This window comes from Leopardus geoffroyi, chromosome D4, assembly GCF_018350155.1.
Source record: "Leopardus geoffroyi isolate Oge1 chromosome D4, O.geoffroyi_Oge1_pat1.0, whole genome shotgun sequence".
NCBI lineage: Eukaryota > Metazoa > Chordata > Mammalia > Carnivora > Felidae > Leopardus > Leopardus geoffroyi.
Window position 1 is genome coordinate 3933556 of NC_059342.1, and position 23974 is coordinate 3957529.

Below are 23974 nucleotides of genomic sequence, written 5' to 3' on the forward strand. Positions count from 1 at the left end.
TTGTCGGCAACACCCAGGATGGTCCCAAGGCCGACGTTCTCAGATTTCACAAAGAGCAGTGGTGCTTTCCAATCACGGTCCCAGTGCTTGGTAAGTGGATCCGAAAATGTAATTCCCAGGCACGAGTCTGAACAGCTGTGTGAAAACAGCCGTGGACTTCCAAGTGTGAACGTGAGCATTATTCTAATCTGGGTGTGTCTTTGGTCCCACAAGAGGGAGGACAGTGGCCCCACTTGCCTAGACCACCCTGCGCCCCAGGGAGCACTTCTGGTTTGGGACGAGGGGGGTCACCAGCCCTGGACCGGGGCGGCCTTCCCCAGGTGAGAACAGCACCTGCCTGCGGGAGTGACCGCACAGAGGAGGAGCCATCACAGGGGACACTTACCTTTCCTCCCGTGTCTGGGGTTGCAATAGCATCCTTATTACTTGTGGAACTGACATAAAGGGATTAATCTGTGTTTTGAACCGTAAGGACACGTGACAGGTGTACCGGGATGATCGACCGCTCCCTCCGAACGCCGTCCTCCGGGTTGGCATGAACGCACTCGCGGGCCCCAGGACATTAAGTAACAAAATCGGGAGCAGGGGCTCTGGGTTCGGATCCCGGTCCCCCAACCTCCCGCCTGCGCGGCCTTGGGCACCCCACCCCCCTCTCCTCCGCAGCGTCTTCACCTACAAAACGTTGATAATAACGGTGTCCGCCTCAACAGGCAGTGTGGAAGGAAAGATCACATACCGCATGCCAAGATTTTACCGAAACGCCCAGACCTTTGAACAATATTTATTTGGTGTCTTTTGGAAGCAAAGGGCCGTGGCCATGCTCCAAGTTCAGCGAGAAGGGGGTTGTGCCCTGTCTTGAGTCAAAGAAGCTATAGACGTTGTTACGTACGCTAGAAAATAAGGAACTGGGGGGTATCAACAGAGTTAATATTCATGGATGTCAGGGGCTAACGCACACTATCTCCCTCAGCTTTCACAACAGTGCGACAACAGCATATGGCTCAGGACAGACACTGCCAGACTACAAGGGATGTCAACCTAGCTCAAAAGGAAGAAAGAGCAGGGAGGGAGAAAGCGAGAGAGAGAGCCAGAAAGGAGGAAGAGAGAGAAAGGGCGAGAGAGAGAGAGGGGGAGGGAGAGACAGAAGGAGAGAGGAAGAGGGAGAAAGGGAGGGGAGGTTTGGAATGAGGGGGGAAGGGGGGAAGGGAGGGAAAGAGAAGGAGGGGGAGGGGGAGAGATGGAGAGGGGAAGGTTTGGAGGGAGAAGGAGGAAGGGAGGGAGAGACACGGCGGGGCAGGGGGCGGGGGGGGGGGATGAGGTGTTGGCTTCCACAACTGGAACAGCTGCAAACCCCCCAAACTCAGAGCCTGTGAGGGGCCCCCCTCTTCCTTGTGCACCCCAGCTGTATTCTCCCCTCTCCCTCCTGTTTGCTGGCCTCCTTCCCTCCTTCTTCAGCCGGGCTTTCTTTGTGAGCCAGGGAACGGGGTTCTGGAAGCCCAGGGCCGAGTGCTCCCCAGCACCCCCCATGGGAGGCAGGGCCCCCGGGTCCGGTCTCCAGGAAGTGCACGGGGGGGGGGGGCCTGAGTTATATGCCCACGAGGGGCCCCGCCACGGCACAGGGTGCCCCCGATCAGCCCCAGACAAAGAACAAAAGAGACAAAACAAGTAAACGAAAGAAGAGGTATTAATTGCCACTGAAGCCAAAGACACATAACCAGCAGTGGTGACGCCTCCAGGCCCCGTGTTGCGACAGGGGAGGGTTAGGTCTCAGCCCCAGCAGGGCCCCGGAGGAGAGAAGTCTTAGGAAGTGAAAGCGTTCATCAGTGGAAGAAAGAACTCTATACAAATTGGAGTTCCCCAAAACTGGAACAGGGTTCTAGAGCTTCTCAGATTCTGGAAAGTGCTGGAGGCACTTCTGCCTGCGTGTGAACCGGCCCCCACAGACACAGGGGGGAGGGTGTCCTCAGAGAGCCCGGGCCAGCCCAGGGGAGCCCTTTGAAGGCAGAGCGGGGGCGGTGTGGGGCTCCCCCCACAGGCACACTGGCATCTCCCCGGACCCTGCGGGGCTGGCTGCCCCCAAGGTCACGGACAGAGTGATGCTTTCCGGAAACTGCTTGTGCTGTCTTCAAACCCAGCTTCCCCCCACTGATACGAAAAGGGAAACAATTTTAAATATAAAAGCACATGTTCAACGTGAAGGTTTAGCGGGCACAAGGAAGCTGATGTGTTCTCTGCGGTGTAACGGCCACTTTTTCTGAGAGGTCTTTTTTGGGGGATTTTTTGACAAGTTTTTAGGTTCTGGGATCCCGACTTCAATTTCCAGGCATCTGCAGCTAAACCAGGTCCAATGTTATCCACACCGCGTGAGGCTGATCTGAGCAGAGACGCCACCAGCCTCAGGCCTCCCTCCAACTCGCACAGCGAGCAGAAGGGGTGTCCTGGAGAAGCCAGCCCCCCCACCACCCCAGACCTCACCGTCTCTCCTGCTACAGCTGGAGACCACCCGCCTGTGGTCCTCGCCCTCTCCTCCGATGGCCACCAAGCTCCCCGCCAGGTCCCTGACCCTCAGGACAGGTCAAGCCACACCCACGATTCCATTTTTAATTTTTACCACGGCCACAGAAAGGACTTAATTTGGAATATAGGAAGAACTTTCCAGTTACAGGCGTTTTGCGTCTCTAAGAAAGATAGCTAAGGGTTTCCTTCTGTCAGTATGGGCTGGACGTCCGGCGATCCCTGGTTTCTTAAAAGCTCTTTAACATAAGCAGGGGAAATTTTCGTCTCTTTCTCTCATGTAGTCTTTCTGTATTAGAATCAAAGAAAATCAGATTGGAAAGGGAGCTTCAAACGCAGGAGGTCAGTCTTCCTGCTTCAAACCCCAAGCGTGAAGATGCTGTTGTCATTGGTGCAGTTGAACACGAAGGGGACTCTGAGTGACCTTCGGGTCCTGCACTGGACGCTGAGACAGGAGAAGACCTCCGTGGAGAAGCCGGTGACGTCTGAACAAAGGCCGTAGAGTAGTTCACAGAGCTGTGACCACGACAACGTTCGGGGATCAAGGCCCCGCGGCTATAAGGGGCTGATGTCAGGGAGAGCCGGGACAAGGAGGCACGGCCATGGTCCAAACCGTCTTTGCAACTTCTCCATAAATAAAATTATTCCAAAAGGAAAAGTTTATTATTAATGAAGTACAGATGGGCACCTGGCTGGCTCAGCCAGTGGAGCATGTGACTCTTGATCTCTGGGTTGTGAGTTCGAGCCCCACGTTGGGTGCAGAGATTACTTAAAAATAAAATCTTGGGGGCGCCTGGGTGGCGCAGTCGGTTAAGCGTCCGACTTCAGCCAGGTCACGATCTCGCGGTCCGTGAGTTCGAGCCCCGCGTCGGGCTCTGGGCTGATGGCTCGGAGCCTGGAGCCTGTTTCCGATTCTGTGTCTCCCTCTCTCTCTGCCCCTCCCCCGTTCATGCTCTGTCTCTCTCTGTCCCAAAAATAAATAAACGTTGAAAAAAAAAATTTAAAAATAAAATCTTGGGGCGCCTGGGTGGCTTAGTCGGTTAGGCATCCAACTCTTGGTTTTGGCTCACGTCATGATCTCACGATTTGTGAGTCTGAGCCCCACATCAGGCTTTGTGCTAACAGTGCAGAGCCTCCTTGGGATTCTCTCTCTCCCTCTCTCGCTCTCTGCCCCTCCCCTGCTCACACGCATTGGGCACGTGCACGCTCTCTCTCGGAATAAATACGTAAATGTTTAAAATGAATAAATGAATAAATAAATAAAATCTTTAAAATAAATAAAGGACGGATTTCCATTTATTTCTGTATTTCTGAGTCAAATTTGTTTTGTGTACTGAGTAATAATGCATTTTTAATCCCTTCGTGTGTACTCAAATCCAGATCCCCATTCGAGATGCCCAACGATGAAACAAATCAACAAACCTCCTTCTCATTGCCCTCCGTGAGAGAAAATGGACAATTTCAAAACCATTAAAACCTTAATATAATTTTGAGAACTTAAAGTGAGCACCACACGTTGAAACTAAGGGTTTGGATGTTTGAACCGAATACTGCTAAGTAAGCACGTAACGTTTTTGAATAGACTCATCCTTTTACAAAGTTCATGTAGTAACATTCCTTCCAGTGAGAGAAAAATAGAACTGTTTGCCTTTTATGGTTTTTGTTTCCTTCCTCTCATTATTCTATAGAAAAGAGGAAGAGTGGGCAAGCTTATGACAAATAGCTCATATTTAACCTGAGATTTAATTTTTTAACGTTTATTCACCTTTGAGAGACAGAGAGAGACAGAGCATGAGCGGGGAGGGGGCAGAGAGAGAGGGAGACACAGAATCCGAAGCGGGCTCCAGGCTCCGAGCTGTCAGCACAGACCCTGACGCGGGGCTCGAACTCACGAACTGCGAGATCATGACCTGAGCCGAAGTCGGACGCTCAACTGACTGAGCCACCCAGGTGCCCCTAACCTGAGATTTAATATAAGCCCAGACCTAATCGCTGGCTGCCCGGAGGAGGTGTGGATGGCAGAAGGTGGCAGGCGTCTGACCGCAGGCAGCCTCAGTGGGCCCTGAGGGTCTGGAGACCCGTATTTCTTTTCCCTAAGACCTGGGTAGCTCAGCTCCCCCTAGCTGCTCAGTCCTATGACTCCACGGTGCTTTCCAACTTCCGATTACATCGTTTCTATCATTTTCCTTAATGAGGAAGGCTGCACTCTCGTCCTGCTCTGACTTGGCAAGGAATTCAGGTAGAGGACGATGCACGATGCTGGCACTCTTACTTGGTAAGCTCCTTGAATAAGGTAGACTTTCTACGACACAGACCAGCACACTTTTTCTGCATGGAAACAGATGTAAAACTGGGAGGTGTGGGGGCCATCTAGAATTTCTGGAGCACGGCCTACTTTGTTCAATGTGTGTGTGTGTGTGTGTGTGTGTGTGTTTAACAACCCTTTGAAAATGTAAAAACAGGACACCTGGGTGGCTCAGTCAGTTGAGCGTCCAACTTCGGCTCAGGTCATGACCTCACGGTTCGTGGGTTCGAGCCCCGCATCCGGCTCTGTGCTGACAGCTCGGAGCCTGAAACCTGCTTCGGATTCTGTGTCTCCCTCTCTTTCTGCCCCTCCCCTGCTCGCGTTCTCTTTGTCTCTCTCTCAAAAATAAATAAACTTCAAAAAATGTATAAACTGATAATAATAAAAATGTAAAAGCCATTCTTGCCACGAGAGGTTGGGTAAGGGAGGCCACCGGCCAGATCTGACCTGCACCTGTCCTTTGCCAATCCCGGATGCTGTTGACAGTGTCTTTAAATGTCTAAGAGGAAAAAATAAATAAGCAAAAGCTCCTGTTAAAAACCTTTCCCTGAGACGACAAAACATTTCTAGATGTGGGGGCCACCTCACAGGGCCGGGCTTGTTCTGACCCAGGCCTCTGAGTTCCGGGGCGGGGAGGCGGCGGGTTTGTGGGGTCGGCACAGACAGACGGAGGCTCACGCAACCTCTGGTCAAGGCCCAGAAGGAGCTGAGCGCCCTCCGGGCTTTGGGGCTGGAGGACCCACCACCTCCTATCTCAGCTGCTGCTATGAGTCTGCAGGTGCCCATCTGATGCCGGCTCCCCTGAGCCCAACGGCCGGCCGGCCGCCTCCTCGTCTCCCTGCCTTTCTCACCACCCCCCCTCTGACCCCCTCCACTCCCGCAGCTGCACACCCAGGAATGGCCTTGGAGCTCTCATTGCCGCTTGTGTGCTGAGACCCACCTGGAGAGCAGAGATGCCGAGGCCGGTGGACAGCAGGGGACCGTCCAGTCCGATGGAAACGTGGCTCTTCTCCCTGATCTCTGATGCTGAGGTATTCTCGTGCTCAGGTGCTCAGGACATCTTCAGCCCTCCATGCAGCTCTGACAAGTAGGGAGAGTGCAGAATGAGGGATGCCTTTGGGATGTCCCAAACCACACCCTCCTGGTCACCAGGACTGATGCCCCGGGCAGCCCCCAGAAGCAGGGCGGGAACACAGGACACAGATGCACCCTCTGTGTCCTGCTGCCCCAAGCTGCCTGTCCTCCGGGTGCGATCCCGTCTAAATCCTCAAGGGTCCAAGCATGCTGCAAAACGTACCTTCTTTAATACAGAAGGTCAGAGCGGAGAACGTGTTTATACGTTGCCTCGCAAGCCACGGTCTTCATAACAGCGGGCAAGGTAAACAGGATCGGTTCCGTGTGGTCGGTGCATCTGTTTCGTTTCACAGAAACGTCGCTCCGATGTACAGTTCCTATCAAAGGGTCTCTAGAACGTCAAACACCGAAAGGAGGAAAGCGAGTGAAATCCGTTACTCAAACGACAACACCCACTGGCCACTGACATGAACACATCCTACGTCACAAATTACGGTTTAACACACTTCTAATACGTACGCGTGCCCAGCAGGGTCTATACAAAGACGCAGAGTGTAGAGCGGTCTGTCCTCGTTGTTCAGCCACACGCCCTCCTGTAGGACACCGGAAACATCAGAAAAACGCAACACTCGAAGCAGATCTCCATTAGAGAATGGCAGGGTGTCCACACCGGCCCCACTTCTCTGCTCGACAGCCGTGAACTGGAGGACAACGTCCCTCCCTCACCCTCCTTCGTGTCCTCCGCGCCGAACCGGAGAATCTGAGACCTGAGAATCCACGAAGGAAACAGGCCAGAAAGGCCAGAAATAGACCCCAGTGTTAATGCTGTGTGATGCCCGATCAACAAGGTATCTTTTTCTCTGTCTGACTTACTTCACTCAACATGACGCCCCCGAGGTCCATCCATGCTGTTGCAAATGGCAAGGTTCCATTATTTTTTATGGCGGAGTAATATTCCTTTCTCTATACTATCTTGGCCATAGTAAAGCACGCTGCAACAAACAGGGGGTGCACCTACCTTTTCGAGATGGCGTTTTCGTGTGCTTTGGATAGATACCCAGAACCAAAATTGCAGGATCATAGGGTAGTTCTCTTTTTCATTTTTTGAGGAACCTCTCCCCTGTTTTCCACAGTGGCTGCACCAGTTTGCATTCCCACCAACAGTGCACGAGGGTTCCCCTTTCTCCACCTCCTGGCCGACATCTGTTGTTTCCTGAGTTGTTAATTTTAGCCATTCTGACAGGTGTGAGGTGGTATCTCCTTGTGGTTCGATTGACATTTCCCTGGTGACGAGTGATGTTGAGCATCTCTCCGTGTGTCTGTTGGCCATCTGCATAAATGAAAAGCACGAAAAGTTTTCATTCGTAACTGAGTTTCAGTGTAGCAACCTCAACCCCAGGTGAGATCTGAAAATACACATCTGTCATGTTTTCAAACATTATCAATCAATAGGCTAGACACACGAGCAAGCAGGGAATGCCCATTCGTGGAGCTGAAACATATTTTGAACTAGAAAATATCATCTCTGTTGTTTGTTTCTAGGCATATTATTTTCTATCTTCTATTTTCATTAAAATAGATTATGATTCCCAGAGCAGTAATATTTAATAGGATTACATGCCAACACACTTAATGCTTTGCATTGGAAGACTATCCTAAAATAATGCCATATTGCTCGAGTTAGTTGCTTTATATTTAACTAAATTGACTCGCGATTGAATTCCAATTAAGTAATTATATTTTTATTTTATTTTTTTTTAATTTTTTTTTTCAACGTTTATTTTATTTTTTGGGGACAGAGAGAGACAGAGCATGAACGGGGGAGGGGCAGAGAGAGAGGGAGACACAGAATCAGAAACAGGCTCCAGGCTCTGAGCCATCAGCCCAGAGCCCGATGCGGGGCTCGAACTCACGGACCACGAGATCGTGACCTGGCTGAAGTCGGACGCTTAACCGACTGCGCCACCCAGGCGCCCCAGTAATTATATTTTTAAAGAGTAACCTTTTAGGCAAATACTTTGTCACCTGTTGAGATATTTGATCTTTTTTATTTTTTTATTATTTTTAAAGTGTTTACTTAGTTTTAAGAGAGAGAGAGAGAGAGAGAGAAGGAGCAAGGAGGGGCAGAGAAAGAGGGAGACACAGAATCCGAAGCAGGCTCCAGGCTCTGAGCTGTCAGCACAGAGCCCGACACGGGGCTCAAACTCACAGACCTTGAGATCATGACCTGAGCCAAAGTCAGTGGCTTAACCGACTGAGCCACCCAGGAGCCCCAAGATATTGATCCTGTTTAATCTCCAGTGCTTAGCATCATGCCTGGCAATAAGAGGCACACAGTAATTGTTTGTTGATTTGAATTTCACTAAAAATAAGAAGTCAGAGGTGCCCAGAGAAGCCACACATATGCCCGGGAAAGCCTCGGAACGATGCCTGTGCTTTGTCACCCCCACCGGTGCTATCACCACTGTGTATAAACCCACGCAATCCAAGTTCAAGTGCTATCCTTAGTCCTTAAGTTACTTTTCTCTTTTTTTTAATTGTCTTATTATTTATTTATTTATTTATTTATTATTTTGTTGTTGTTGTTCGAAACCTCACTGACAACAGAATAAAGGAGGAAGCCCGCCATTTGCAGGTCAAAGGTCACTTTCCCATCCCCGTTGAATTGGTGGAGGAAATCCAGCAGAAGGAGGCTTTTTCTCCATGTTCCGTGGTATTCTCCCTGATAGAGGTGACCGGTGGGGGGCATCCCTGAGATTCAGCAGCGCTGGCCTGTCAAAATTAGCTTGCTTCAAAGGACAAGTAGGGTTGAGTTGTTCCCTTTGAAAAAGGTATCCCTACCCCTTAAAACAGTTAAAATGGTGAATTTCGCGTTTTGTGACTTTTATTCCAAGTCAAAATAGTTTGTATCAAAATGCACTAAATGCTGTCCTACCTCTGGAGTTTACTCCTTCCTGTGCCAATAAAATTTTACCATGTCAATAGGTGCAGTTGAATAGTCTTTTTGTTTGCAAGCTAAAGCATCCTGATAGATGGATCACGTGTAACTCGTGTTTTTTAACTTGAAAGAGATGAAAAATGTGAAGCCTGTGTTCTAAATATTAAAACGTACGGTGTATATTCTACACATTCGATACATCTACCTAAAGTTGAAAAATGTGTGTCATTAGGGGCGCCCGGGGGGCTCAGTCAGTTAAGCGTCCGACTTCAGCTCAGGTCATGATCTCACGGTCCGTGAGTTCGAGCCCCGCGTCGGGCTCTGTGCTGACAGCTCAGAGCCTGGAGCCTGCTTCCGATTCTGTGTCTCCCTCTCTCTCTGCCCCTCCTTAGCTCACGCTCGCTCTCTGTGTCAAAAATAAATAAACTTAAAAAAAAAAATGTGTGTCATTAAATTCCGGATAAAGGTGGTGAAATCTTCAGGGCCCCACTATCTAGAAAAAGGAAAAAGAAACTTCCCTCTCCCTCTCACGTATCCCCCTCTCACGTCTCCCCAAGAAAAAGAGGGAGCGGCGGAAAACAAAGATGTAAAAGTTACTAACAGCAACCAAACAAGAAAAGGAGAACCACTCAACGAAATGAACTTGGAAAAGTGCTAGCTCATAAGAAAAACAGAAGTTGGAGAGGATCACGGTGAGGTCAGGCCTCCAGCTCCCAGAAACCACATCTGGTGAGTCTACAAAATCCTGGCAGTTCTCGCTCAAATCTTGAGAGGATAAAAGGGAGTAATTGCGTATTTCTTAGTGTTGGCCATGGGGCGGTGAAAATGGCTGAGGTGGGGATGAGGGGTCACAGGGAACCATCAGCATCCGGGCATGGCTTCGTGTCACCAGCGGGAAGCCTCGGGGCCCATGCTGATTGGGGAACGGAGCTGACACCCAATGGCGCTCCAAGGAGTGGGGAAGCTCTTCCCTTTCCCTCTGCCGGGGAGGAGCGGGGCCTCCTGCCTCCCACCCGGGGTCCTGCGGGACAGAGGAGCCCAGCCGGTGCCCCTGACCTTCAGCTAAGCCCACCCCCTGCACCGTGCTCAAATATGATAGCAAATTAGGGATAAAAGGAATATGAGGCTGGGGAGAAAGGACCTGCTGTAGAAATCCAGGAGCAGTCACCCGCAGAAGAGCAGAGCGAAACAGAAGTTCCAGGGAAACACTGCCAAATTAGCACAAGGTGACAGCACTGAAGCAGCCACCCTGCTAAAGACCATAGAGAATCAGAATAAGAAGAAAAAGGGTGAAGGACAAAGGATCAGGATGGCTTGGATCTCTCGACATAAGACTGAAAGCAAGAAAGCGATAGAACGATGACTTCAAAGTTGTAAACAAAAGTCATTTCCGAACCAGAATTCTTTACAGTTCAAACCATCAAACTTGACGGTAGAAACTTTGTGGCTACAGAAGTTCTTTAGAACACCTACTTCCGGGGCGCCTGGGGGGCTCGGTCAGTTAAGCGTCCGACTTCGGCTCAGGTCATGATCTCGTGGTCCGTGAGTTCGAGCCACGTGTCTGGCTCTGTGCTGATGGCTTGGAGCCTGGAACCTGCCTCAGATTCTGCCCCCCCCCCCTCTGCACCTCCCCCACTCATACTCTGTGTGTGTGTCTCTCTCTCTAAATAAAATAAATAAAATAAAATAAAATAAAATAAAATAAAATAAAGTAAAATCAAATCAAATCCCTGCTTCCAAGGGCGCCTGGGTGGTTTAGTTGGTTGACTGCCCAATTCTTGATTTCCGCTCGGGTCACGATCTCACCGTTTGGGATGGAGTCCAGAGTCAGGCTCCCCACTGACACTACAGAGTCTGCTTGGGACTCTCTCTCCCTCTCTCTCTGCCCCTCCCCCACTCTCCCTCCCTCCTTCTCAAAAGAAATAAATAAACACTTAAAAATCTTTCAGAAAAAAATACATACTTGCATATATCTAGGGAAACAAACGGACCCCTGGTTCCACCAAAGCAATGGAATAAACTCCTAAGGAAGGGAAAGGCACGAAATACTAGAAACACCAACTCCAGGATAGAAAAGAAACAAAAAGAAGCATGGAGCAGAAAGAGAAGATGTGAAGCCTTGAAAACCTGTAAGCAAACAGTGCCCAAATTTCCAGCCCAAATCCCTGTCGCCTAGGTGGTCCAGAAGAACCATAAGCTGAGAATTGACCCTAAGGTGTCCAGACCCTAGTTTTACCCTGGGCTTCTGACAGAAACAAAGGCGAATTGTCTCTGAAAGAAAATGCCTTCCTCAACGAATCTCCCACAAATCAGTTTTTAAAGACAGTAAGTGGCTGGAGCACCTGGGTGGTTCAGTCAGTTAAGCATCTGGCTCAGGTCACGATCTCGCTTGTGGGTTCGAGCCCTGCGTCGGGCTCTGTGCTGATGGCTCAGAGCCTGGAGCCTGCTTCGGATTCTGTGTCTCCCTCTCTTTCTGCCCCTCCCCCACTCACGCTGTCTCTCCTCTCTCCCTCTCTCTCTCTCTTTCTCAAAAATAAATAAACGTTACAAAAATTAAAAAACAAATAATAAAGACAGTAAGTGGTTCACAGAGAATGCGGCCAAGTGCACCAGGAAGCCTGGTCATGAGCAAGAACAGGTGGAAACATACAAGACGAACAGCCATGGAGACCCCAGATGTCCATCAACACAGCAACACCAGGAAAGGAACACATTTGCTATTCTTAAAAAAAGAAAGAAAGAAAGAACCTGCAGGGGACAGGAGCCTTTAAACAGTGACCGTGTGGGGGAATCCCCGAGACCAACATGGTGGAAAGTTTCACTGGGAGGGCCTCCTGGACCCGGAATATAGTCACAGCTAAGATTTACTACCGTGAAGGGTTAACAGCCAAGTGAGCAAAGGGAGAAGACACTGGGGGAGAGAGAAGAAAGTTCTGGCAGAAATGTGTTGACTTTTATTTACTGAGTCATTTTTAAAGATTTTAAAGATTTTATACATATATATGTGTGTGTGTATTTTTTAGTGTTTATTTTTGAGAGAGAGAGAGAGAGAGAGAGAGAGAGAGAGAGAGAATGCTAGTGGGGGAGGGACAGAGAGAGAGGGAGACACAGAATCCGAAGCAGGCTCCAGGCTCCGAGCTGTCAGCACAGAGCCTGACGTGGGGCTCGAACTTACCAACTGTGAGATCAGGCCCTGATCCGAAGTCTGAGGCTTAACCAAATGAGCAAGCCCCTAAAGATTCTATTTTTAAATTGTCTTTTAGATAGGTTTTTTCCCCTGGAGATTTGTGTGATGATTTTAACATTTTTTTCCAACATCCCTAGAAGCACGCTAATTAACTTTAAAATGACTCAAAGTTGCAGACGACCACAGCAGTGCCAAAGGGAGGCGTGTGGGGACAGACCTAGAACCTCATCTCCACTAACGGCCCCTGAGGACACCGAATCTTAGGAAGCTCAGTGTTTGCTCTCACATACAGATTCAAAGCTGGTCCTCCTTGTCCACGTCCAACAACAGCCTGTGCGCTCCGGAAACCTCCTGTCTACAAGCTGTGCAGCCTGTGTTTGGAGAGTGCGACTATTTCATCTGCTGTTGGAAGCAAAACTAATGCGTGACAAATATAGCAAATACAGTACAAATCCTTCACTTGAGTTACACATTTAAGGACAAAAATGTACGGAAGAGAACGTCCAAGTGGGAGAGACTGGGTTCCGGTGAGCGTCCGTGCTCCTATCACCTTGTGTTTTTCCATGGCAATTATAATCTAACGCACTGTATACTTTATTTTGATTTTATTTATTTTTTTTTGGCTCGGGGCACAGCCTTTTAAAACACGTACTGCCAACTGCTCTTACCAAGAAGATGAGGACCTGGGAACTGTTTCACAGCAAGGTTTTCAAAGGGGCTGTGCAATAGAAAAAGTGGGGAGAGGGGATGGTGGAGGGAGTTTAGGCAGGTGTTTTTAAAACATGTATTTAAACTACAGCAGATGTTAGACTTAATTTCTTTAGGTCGAGGCCCGAGAGTCGGTCGTGGGTAGACAGCAGCAAGTTAAACTCACGGTCAAGAACCTTCCAACAATGAGAGCCTTCAGAAAGCGGCCGCGTTGGACGCGCTGGGCCCGTCCAGAGGGGCGCGGTGAAGTCGGCCTCTCATCTACAGACAGCACAAGGCCACCTGGCCGGACGGCGGAGGCCCTGTGCTCTCAGATCAGCAGGAGCGCCCTGGCTTGGTGACCAGGAATGCCTGGTCACTCTTTTTCCCACGCAACGACGAGGCGAACTGGGCGCGCCCCTGAGTGCGGCCGCTGCTTCAAACAGCCAGGTGGCGGGCCAGGCCGGCCAGGTGGCCTGCTGTTGGTAGCGCCCCTGGTCTGCTTAGGAAGGCCCCTAGCGCGGGCCCTTAGTGCCTGGAAGGCAGGCGCAGGGGCGCCGGGGCACTTGGGGCGCGACCTGGGCCTGGGGGCGCTGGGGCGGGACCGGGCCTGGGGGCCCCAGGGCTCACGGGCGGCGGGGGCGCGGGGGGCGCTCGGGGCGGGACCCAGCCATAGGGGCACCGGGGCGCGCAGGCGGCCGCGGAAGGGCCGGGGGACGCAGGGGGCGCTCGGGGCGAGACCCGGGCACGGGGGCACTGGGGCGCACAGGCGACGGGAAGGGGTCGGGGAAGGGTCGGGGAGCGCGGGGTCGGTCGGGGCGGACTCTCGGGGCGGGCCCCGGGCGCGAAGGCACTGGGCGCACGGGCTGCTGGGCGGGCCCGGGGCGCTGGGGCGCGGCGGCCGGGAGGAAGTGCGGGGCCTGCCCGGGCGCGTTAAGGAAGTTGCCGAAAATGAGGAAGCGCCTCGCGCTGGGCGGCTGAGGCGACTCCAGCGGCCGGAGGAGCGAGGAGGAGCGGGCGGCCCCGCGCTGCGCCCCGAGTCGCCTCGGCCCCGCGCCCCGCCCTCGGCTCACCTGGCACAGGTAGGTGTGCGGCGCGCTCTGGGCCCGGCAGCGTGGACGCGGCGCCCGCGGGCACCAGCGCGCCGGGGGGATGCGCTCCTTGCACCCCCCACCACCCCCCGGGGCCGGAGTCTGCGCCCCGGCACCCGGCGGGGCAGGTGCGCGCGGGGGGCCCCTCGGCCTTTGAAAAGCGAGGGCAGTCCGAATGTTCGGAGTTAAAACGGGCGGGTGCTGGATCCCTACCTCCCCCCGCTCAACCGGGTGCGTCGGGGGGCCGGGCGACGGGGGTGCGGAAGCCTCGGGCGCGGGGGACCTGGGCGGGACGCGCACGCTTTCGTTTGGCCGGCTCCGCAGTCACTGGAAAATTCCACCGTGTGTATGTATGTATCCCAGTGCGGATGCTCATATGCCCGCGGGGGGCGGGGGGCGGGGGGCGGGGAGCTTAACGCATTCGCGGCTTTTCCTACGGAAAGAAAGGGCAGTTGCGTAAAAACATGAAACTTTCTGAGCCACCGCTGAAATTCGGCAGGATCGCGCCTTTCGACACATTTTCATGGCGAAGTAGCTTCCTTAGCCAGTGACTTGGAGAAGAAAAGGAGGTTCTCTGTAGGACAGCTTAGGTTTGCGTTAAACACGGTCTTGGCAACGTGGCTCCAAAGCCTTAAGCCCTCCGTGACTGCAAAGGGGATTCGGTTCTGGGTGTTTTCGAATGTTGGAGAACCAGAAAGACGGTCATCGGAGCAGGGGCAGTGGGAATCTTTTTCCGTTGCAGACTGGTGCAAGTTGTGTTTCTGAGTTTGTTTGAATCACCAAAGGTTCCACTGATCCCCCGCAAAACTTCAGCAGAAGTTAGCTGTTCGTTTCCTTGCACCCTGAAAGCCTGCCCCTGAGTAGGAAGGAGTGGGAAATGTCCGTTCCTGAATCTTCTAGGGAAAACGGAGTTCATCTTGTGAGGACTTGGAATTCCTGGAAGAAATGGAGATGGTTCTAGCCTCTGAAGTCTTCGTTTTAGTAAGAACATATCCATTGCTGCTACACAGGCAGCGTGTCAGTGAAATGCAATTAAATTCATTGATGTGCCCACCACCCCCACTCCCACCCCTCCCCCCCAAAAAAGTCCAGGCAGTGCGTGAATACATTTGTCCTAGAGCTAAAACGTTTAAAAACTTGTAGAGTTATGGGGTGCCCGGGTGGCACCATTGGTTAAGGATGGGACTTCGGCTCAGGTCATGATCTCACGGTTCATGGGTTACAAGCCCTGCCTCGGGCTCTGGGCTGACAGCTCGGAACCTGGAGCCTGCTTGGGATTCTGTGTCTCCCTCTCTCTCTCTGCCCCTCCTCTGTTCGTGCTCTGTCTCACTCTGTCTCTCAAAAATAAATAAACGTTCAAAAAATATTTTTTTTTAACTTGTAGAGTTATTAGGTGTTTTAAATGAGAAATCTTGGCTGTTCAAACTACTTTATCAAGTCATGTTCCATCTACATCATACCTTGGGTGTATTTAGAGAAATGTTGCAGTGAAATAGAAATGGATTTGTATTCTCTATATGTGGTGTACCTCCATAGGGAGGATTTTATAAGCAGTCTTAATAAGTAGAAAGCGTTTAATGTTGGAAGCTAGGATAAACAATGAGGTGTATATTTTAGGTGTTTACCTTTCCTGAAACGGAATGATGGAAAGATAATTTTATTGCTAGATCTTTGTCTCAGAGACAACTCACGTTAGCCTTCTCCAGGCTCATATTGAAAAATCTAAGTGCAGGGGCGCCTGGGTGGCGCAGTCGGTTAAGCGTCCGACTTCAGCCAGGTCACGATCTCGCGGTCCGTGAGTTCGAGCCCCGCGTCAGGCTCTGGGCTGATGGCTCGGAGCCTGGAGCCTGTTTCCGATTCTGTGTCTCCCTCTCTCTCTGCCCCTCCCCCGTTCATGCTCTGTCTCTCTCTGTCCCAAAAATAAATAAACGTTGAAAAAAAAAAAAAAATTTAAAAAAAAAAAAAAAAAAAAAAGAAAAATCTAAGTGCAGGTCTGATTTCTCTGTTTTTTTATTTCATATTTTTTTAATGTTATTTATTTTTGAGAGATAGAGACAGAGCACGAGCAGGGAGGGGCAGACAGGGAAGGAGACACAGAATCCGAAACAGGGCTCCAGGCTCCAAGCTGTCGGCCCAGAGCCCAACACAGGGCTGGAACCCAGGACCATGAGATCATGACCCGAGGCGAAGTCAGATGCTTAGCCGACTAGCCACCCAGGTGCCCCTGATTTCTCTGTTGTTGTTGTTGTTGGGTTTTTTTTTTATATATATGTTATTTATTTATTTTGAGAGAGAGAGAGCACAAGCAGGGGAGGGGCAGAGCCAGAGCCAGAGCCAGAGAATGAGAATCTCAAGCAGGCCCACTACTCAGTGTGAAGTCCGATGCGGGGCTCAAACTCACAAACTGCGAGATCATGACCTGAGCCGAAGTCAAGAGTCAGACACTTAAGCAACTGAGCCACCCAGGCACCTCTGATTTCTCTGTTTTTACACCAAAGACTTCTTTGTAGGGTGTCACTCATGCAGCACACAGCGTGTCCGTAATTATTCTCCAAAACCCTCGTGCTAAGGTATGTTTTGGAATCCTGGATTTTCCACAGTTTAGAATTCAACTTTGGAATCTCACGGTCAGCACTGAGAAAAAGGTTTCTCCGAATCCAGAAAGGTCTGTGTGCACGCTGCCGCCATGTTGGCGACTCCGCCGGACAGCACCTTGTAATCTTACCCGTTCGGCTGTCTGCACCAACAGACTGACTCGTCTGCCCCAGTGGAATAAACAGACTATAAATAGCCTTGTGTCCGTCTAGGGCAGATGTTGTCACTAAGCGAGCTTCCCTAAAACTTACCTCTAGACTGTGTTTTTCAGAGCGTTTTCGCGTTAGGACTCAGGGACCCTACGAGACTCCTTGGTGCTACTGTTTACTTTTGAAAATAAATTGCATTTCTACTGTCCAGTAACTCACACCTCCTGCAATTCATTGGGCCGTTTCCCCATTTTCGGGAAGTCTGAAACGGCAAGACCGAGCTGAAGTTTCAGCGATAGCACTCACGGTGTAGATCCAAGGGAGAAGAGGACGTTTCAGCCTTGCTGATAAACCGTTCTCCAGCAGCAAGTGTTCTGGCAGCCGATGATGTTAGAGCGAGAACACACAGACCGTGTGGCCGCCCTGTGTCGCTGAAGTGTGTTTCCTGTTCTCTTCACAGCTGGCTGGCTCTCTGTCCCTTATCTGCGCCTGAAGGATGGCAGGGCGCTTTTACAATCCAAGCTAATTTTTGCTTTCTCAACGGTCACTGTATAGATTTTTTTTTCCAACGGCCCCGGATGCTCCCCTCCTTTCCCCTCACCTCCCTCCCCGGATCGCAAGTTTCGACATTTTATTCCATTTCTGTTTTTTTTTTTAATGTTTATTTTTGAGAGAGAGAGAGAGAGACAGAGCGTGAGCGGGGGAGGGGCAGAGAGAGAGGGAGACACAGAATCCGAAGCGGGCTCCAGGCTCCGAGCTGTCAGCACAGAGCCCGACTCGGGGCTTGAACCCACGGGCTGAGAGATCATGACCTGAGCTGAAGTCGGACGCTTAACCGACTGAGCCACCCAGGCGCCCCGAGAATTTTTTTTTTAAATGGTCACATGCTGAACTTTTTTTTTTCTCCTTGGACTTGACATTGTCTCAAGTTGATCTTTGTCACTTGGAAAATAGATTTTTGTTTTGTCTTGCTTTTGACCGAGGCATTGTGGGAAGATTAATACAAAACTAGAGAGCGGATATTCAAGGAAAACTTCATTCACTTATTTCGATGACCTAATAACAGGGACACGTTCTATGAGCTTGAAGTTTTGCCTGACAAAGTGTTAGCTTGCGTCCATTGGAAAATCGCTGCCTTTGACCTTTAATTATGTAAGTTTTGCCCGATGAATCTTGAAAGGTGGTTGGATTAGAATCACAGTCACAATTAGCCAAGGCCAAAGATACCAGTAGGAAAAAGACTATTTGGGGTCGTATTACAGTGGGTTTAACAAATCAACAATGACTCTATCTTGATTCTTCCATTTCTGGAAACCACCAGAAATGGTTTCTGGAGGCTACCAAGGGCTGCCGGTGGGAGGAAGAGGTAAGTAGTGAGGGGAGAGCAGTGATGCCCCAGTTACTAAGGAGGGTGGGCAACAGCTTCTGTGACAGATGGTATCTGGTGAGTAGCATCCACTGGCCTGGGGTACCTGCTCTGACACTGGGGTCCTGGCTCCTGAAGCCGGAGAAGGCACCACCCCTCCGTGCTGTGCTGGAGACCTGGCGGGGGCCTGGGACAGAAGGGCCCGGAGCTCCCTGCTTGGCCCGCTGGATGAGAGAAGCTTCATCTGGACTCAGGCTGAGCCAGCAACAGCGCCCCAAGGCTGGTGTCAGGGTAAGTGAGGCCCAGGGCCAGGCGTGGTCAGGACAGTCAGGGGGCGGAGTGGGGAGGGATGGCAGAGGGCCCAGAGCCTAGTTTTGGGAAGAGCCACCATTTAGATATTGGCTTGTTTGTCTATGCTGTGCGTGGGCTACAAAGGGCATCTGAATGTCCAACGTGTGACCTTCACTGTCTCACTACAGCTGTTTGTCAGAACTGGGAAATCTTCATTCTGCTCTGGTCCGTCTGATAATTTCTTAACGCTGTTTCTGCCGACTTGTCACAGTTTAGGTGTGACTAGAGTTGAGTTTGGTTTTTATTAAATTCTCGTTTATTGCAGTACGTTCTCACCCTCTAGTGCTGTTCCCCAAAGCAATCCTTTTCATCTTTTTGGCTATTTCTTCTAGAACTTTCCACCGCGTTTCCTGACAGTAGGCTCATTTGTTCTTTGGTTTTGATGTATCAGTTCTAGACTGTGTCTGGCAACTTCCTGCTGTGAGAAGGGAGCCCTGGGCCTTCCCAGACCACCATCCATGACAGTCGTGCAGTCATTTGGGGTGAAGAAGCCTATTTGGTATTTATTGCGATGATACTTACTGCTAAAGCAAGGTGTGCGATATGGTTCGTTTATTGCCCTGGGTTGTTTTTCCTGGGCGAACTATTGCTTTTGTGTTCTCCCGGTTGGCTCTGTGCCTGTTACAATGGTCTCCCCAACTCTCCGACACAAAACTCACCGCCCCCCCTCCCCCCCCCCCCCCCCCGCTTTCTCACTGTGTCAAATATACCAAGCAATCGATCAGTTCCATTTTTCTTTTTTCCTGGAGCCTTTCTCGTTCTCGCCAGAGTCTGATGGTTTTTCTTCAGCCCCGCCACACGCATATCAGAAGCCTGTGGTGGGAAGGTTGTTGACTAAATACATTTTCTACAAAGTGTCTGCCAGACCTTTGCTCTACCGTTTGGGGTCTTAACACACCTCTTATCACTGTTACATACAGTTTACCCATTATAAATCCCTCGTCATAATTGTGGAAAACATTTCCTTGGAAATTTTATTTCTATTATGTATTTCATACGTATATATGATATATGTTATATATTACATGTATACATATATAATACATAATAAATATGTATATGCGATGAGATAATATATGTCGTAACTCCAATGTGATAGTTGTCTACATTTTAGGTCATTCTCCACACCACCTCTGTATTTGCTCTGACACTGATGTTTTATTATCCAGTTGATGAGCATATATGTATTTTCCTGGGAATGGGGAGCCCACGGCACTTTTTTCAGATGCCTGGTCTGGATCCCTTGGTCCCGAAGCAGGTGCCATGTGACCTTAAATGGTGTTCCCAAGGAAGCTTTCTTTGCCCAAGTCGTGCGGTGTCGGATGGGATATGGTCGAGCAGGCAGGTCGCCGTTATGGGTGTGGAGCCGTGGTACAGGGGGCGTGTGCGGGGAGGGCACCCGCCAGCACTCTCACACCTCCGTGGCCATGGGATGCGTTGGTTCCTTGAGCATCCTGGGGATTGGGGCTCCTGGGTCCCCTTTGTGAAATGATTGGCGGCCTCCTGCCACCCCTTTACAAGATCTCAGGCTTTGCATGGGTGGAGGCAGAATGCTGTGGTTATTTTAACCTCAGGTGCTGAGAATGTTTGGATCACTTGATTGCTATGATGCCTCAGAGTCACGGCCACTGAGTATTTTTATCAGCAGCGGTTGAGGGTAGGTAGGGGTCCAAAGTTCCTCTTGGTTCAAGTCTCATTGTTTTTAAGCTTTTGTTTCGATCTCTGTGAATAGAACGACCACAGGGGGGTTCACTGAGATGTACCACGGAGCCACGTGGGTAGCCCCCATACCTGGCCTGCGGTTGGGACTGAGATGACCACCACGGCCACTCCCACGAGGCCGGCTCTAGGAATGTGTTCCTGCAGTCTGGGGCGAGGCTAATAATAGCACTCCCAAATGGGTCACGGGTGAATAAGCACGATTTCGTTAGTAATTTATTTTTTTTTTTTATTTGAGAGAGAGCAAGAGAGCAGAGGAGCAGCAGAGGGAGAGAGAGAGAATCCGAAGCAGGCTCTACGCTCGGCATGGAACCCGGTGTGGGGCTGGATCCCGCCACCCCGGGATCATGACCTGAGCCGAAATCAAGAGTCAGACGCTTAACTGACTGAGTCACCCAGGTGTGCCCCCAAATACTATTTCTGAAGTTAGTTTCTCTGACCTCCACGTTGAGAGAACCTTCTGGCATTTTTAAGTTTCTCTGCTCTCCAAGTTGGGAGAACCTTCTAGCGTTTTCTAAGGTGGTAAATGCAGAACATGCACCGGTATGTGTCCATCAGGGAGAAATTCAGGAAAGACGGGGACCAGTAACCCCTGTGTGACCAGCACCCTCTGTGGGAGGGCAGCCTAGTGTGTTTGCCTCCAGCCTTCGGTCCTCTGCGCATGCGCGTGCGTGTGTGCATGGTTCTTAACGCCAGTATCATTCTGCAACTTTCTTGTTTTAATCGACAACATGCCGAGGAGTGAAGAGGTCTTCCTGTCCGTGATCATTGTGTTTTGTTCCACAGATTGGAAAATATGATCATTTACTGATAGACATTTAGGGTTCCCCCCCACCCCGCTAATTTTTGATATTTGATTATTAGCACATCGCCTCTAACCAACCGAGCTAGCTGGCCACCTAATTGTTGACATTATAAACAAAGCTGCAGTGACTGCACGTTTTCATTCACGTTTCCCCCCTCTTTTGCCCTTTGAATTGTGTTTCACAGAACCATCAAGTGGCTTGAGAAAGATCTTAGCCCTGTCCATCCTGTTATCAAATCCGTCTATCGAAGCTGTTATATTGCAGCAAGCCGGTGGTTAGTTTCCAAGGAATATAGTTAATCCTTTATTTTTTTAATGATACCTTCAGTGTTCGTGGCGTTTCTTATGGGTTCCGGTGTGGACATTCTCTTCGTGCTGTGTGGCCTCTGTCTTCCTTTGGCATGGGCTCATCTGTTGGCTCATTTGGTGCCTTTCCTTTATGCAGGGCGAGCTTTCCTGCTGTGCTTGGTGATTCTAGGGTGTGGCTGGTCTTTTTCTTCCACCCCAAGGTGGCCTAGGAGTTCGTCTTCTGAGTCCGCGTTTGTTCTGTGGCTCTTTGCTAGCCTGTCCCCGTGAGATAGGAGGGGTGAGGTATGCACGGGGCAGGGGGAGGCAGGAACCAGCATGTCGGGTGCAGGGGCGCTCTGTCCTTCTCGGATGTGGTCATGTGGTCGTGCCCTGCCTCTCTGAATGCATGTCTTTCCTGCAGAGACTGCTCAGCAGGGAAGAGGGGCTGGAGGGGGCTGGGCCGCCTGGTTGCTCCGCTCCCCCTCCCACCCAAGGCTCCGGCATTCCCCAGACACCACGCCCTTGGGCCTTCTCCCAGCTCCCAGCCTGCCCCTGCTCCCTGCCTGCACGTGGGCCGTGGTTTCCGCCTTCGGGCTCGGCCCATCTTGCTCTGTCTCTTGGCCATGGCAGGGGCTTGCCATCTGCCAGCAGCGGGCCGCCTTTACTCCTGTCACAGTCATGGACTCAGAGTCTGTGTGACCGTTTTGATGGTGTTTCTTTCCTTTCTCTGCCTTTGTAGCTGCTGTGTACGCTCAAAGAGGAACTCACCACTTCCTTTTTTCGTTGTTAGCCACCCCAATCAGCTGATGGTCATAGCTGTGTGAGGACGTGACAGCGAGGAGGAGGAAGGAGAGGAGCTCGCCAGGGCAGGGCTGGATGACAGGCCTGGGGCTCCTTCGGTGTGGCCTGTGGCCCTGGGAGCGGGGCCAGGCAGCCTGGAGCTCAGGCAGGGAGTATGTCCCAGCAGAGGGCTGCGCTGTGGCGTCCATGCTGATTACTGGAACGTGGCCAGCCGGAAGCGTAACTTTTGCAGACGCATGTTTAAGGATGCACTGGGTGTTAAAATGGAAGGGACCTGGGGGACCATCGGATTCACCTGCTGAGAAGCAGTCAGGCCCAGAGAGCTGACGTGACTTGTCCAGCTGCTCAGGGGTGTTCCTGCATTGCAAAGCCTCAAACGGCTGTGTTGGGAGTCCAGAACTGCGACTGTCACCTGCTGCTCCGACAAGGGATCTGCTGCATAGTGAGGGGACGTGGGGTCCTGTCCTGGACACGAGGAGACCCAAGAAGGCAGAGGGAGAGCATGAGCGCAGGGGGCCATGCTGTTTCTATCTTTATAGCTTTGTGTTGGGAAATTAAGCTCACTCAGTAGGAGTTGGACCAAAAAGTCCTGAATCAATGAGAGGTTAATATGCAAACATCTGATGATTTTACGTTTTGTCTCTTTTCGACACACGGTAAACTCACTTCCAAGTTCACCGTCAGCGTGAACTAGAGCCACGTGGAAGCGTGTCTGAAGGGGCCCGCCAAGCCGCGGTCTATGCCTCAGGCTGCCCCACAAGGGGAAGAATCGCCACGAGCGTGGGGAGGGAAAGTGCGAGGTGTCCTGACGGATGGAACAGAGCAGGCGAGAAAGGACGTTTTCCGGCTCCGTGTTGTCCGATGGTGGCCACACTTGTGACACAGTCGTCTGCCATGAGAGCATGCACCCTAGAAAAGAGGCAGAACGTCAGGCAGGGTGCCCGCGAAGGAGCCGCCAGTCTCTGCAAAGACACGGCGGCCAGGTAGTCCTGGCTTATCTCTTCTAAGAAGACTCTGGAAATCGGGTCGGCATCCATCGAGAGAGGAGTGGCATTCCTTTGCTACGGTTGCCCAAACAGAGGAGGCGAAAGGTGGTGGTTTAAACAGTTCTGGAGGCTGGAGGTCTGAGACCAGAGTGCCTGCAGGGCGGGTTTGTCCTGGGCCTGTCTCTGGCTTGTGGATGGTGTCCTCTCCCTGTGTCCTCACACCTTCTTCCCTCTGGGTGTGTGTCTGTGTCTTAATTTCCCCTTTTTATGAGGAAACCAGTCACATTGGATAGGGCCCTCCATAATGGCTTCATGCAAACGTAATCACCCCTGTATGGACTCTGTTTCCAAATAAAGTCTCATTCTGGGTCCTGGGGGTTTAGAACCTCAACATAGGAATCTGTGGGACATGTCGGGTCAGTCATCACAGGGGGTCAAGTGAAGTCTGGCCCCTCATCACGGTGGCCTTGTATGCTGGGGTCAAGAGCACGAGGCGACTCTCCGGGCCTGGCCTCGGAGAGGCGTGGGAGCCACCTGAGGTGCGCGTTGCAGACAGATGGTTCCAGAACATTGTGTCCACATGCACCAAACAAAGCTAAGCAAGTTGAAATGCCTAAGTTACCATTTTTCTTCCACCTTGAGATTCGCAGAAAAAAAAAAAAAAAGAAAGAAAGAAAAGAAAAGAGAAAAAAAGAAACTTAGGGACACAATGCAAAACAGGGGTGGAAAGGAGAGACAGGAGCCACAGGACGTAAGGGCACAGATGCAGGGGATAGTGGGGAAACCAGCCCGAATTACACGTGGGATGGTCCTGGGAGGCACGAGGCACATCTCCCATCCAGGAAGGGGACATGGGGTATTAGTGTTCTTGGGAAAGCTTTACTTTTTATACCAAAATAGGTTCCAGGCTGAGCAAAGAATAAAAACAGAACAGCAGGAGGGGCGCCTCAGTGACTCAGTCGGTTAAGCATCTGACTTCAGCTCAGGTCATGATTCTCGCGGTTCGTGGGTTCGAGCCCCGCGTTGGGCTCTGTGCTGACAACTTGGAGCCTAGAGCCTGCTTTGGATTCTGTCACTCTCTGTCCTTCCTCTGCTCACTTTCTCTCTCTCTCTAAAAA

General features: G+C 51.1%; 1 protein-coding gene and 1 long non-coding RNA gene across 3 annotated transcripts in view; one reads left to right on the plus strand and one right to left on the minus strand.

Moving 5' to 3' along the window:
* Positions 1–5136: 5136 nt before the first annotated feature.
* On the minus strand, positions 5137–6993 carry LOC123592532. Its single transcript, XR_006709827.1, has 3 exons — positions 6413–6993; positions 5760–6284; positions 5137–5318 (listed from the first exon to the last, which is right to left on the minus strand). It is a non-coding gene; the product is annotated as an uncharacterized LOC123592532 (long non-coding RNA).
* A 6622-nt stretch (positions 6994–13615) lies between these two features.
* Positions 13616–23974, plus strand: part of SYK (spleen associated tyrosine kinase) — an 86753-nt gene continuing 76394 nt past the window's right edge. The window contains exon 1 of one of the 2 annotated variants that reach the window (XM_045470303.1): positions 13616–13787. The gene's annotated coding sequence lies outside the window, so the exon portion shown is untranslated. The remainder of the gene's footprint in view (positions 13788–23974) is intronic. The other variant, XM_045470302.1, reaches the window with a different exon arrangement.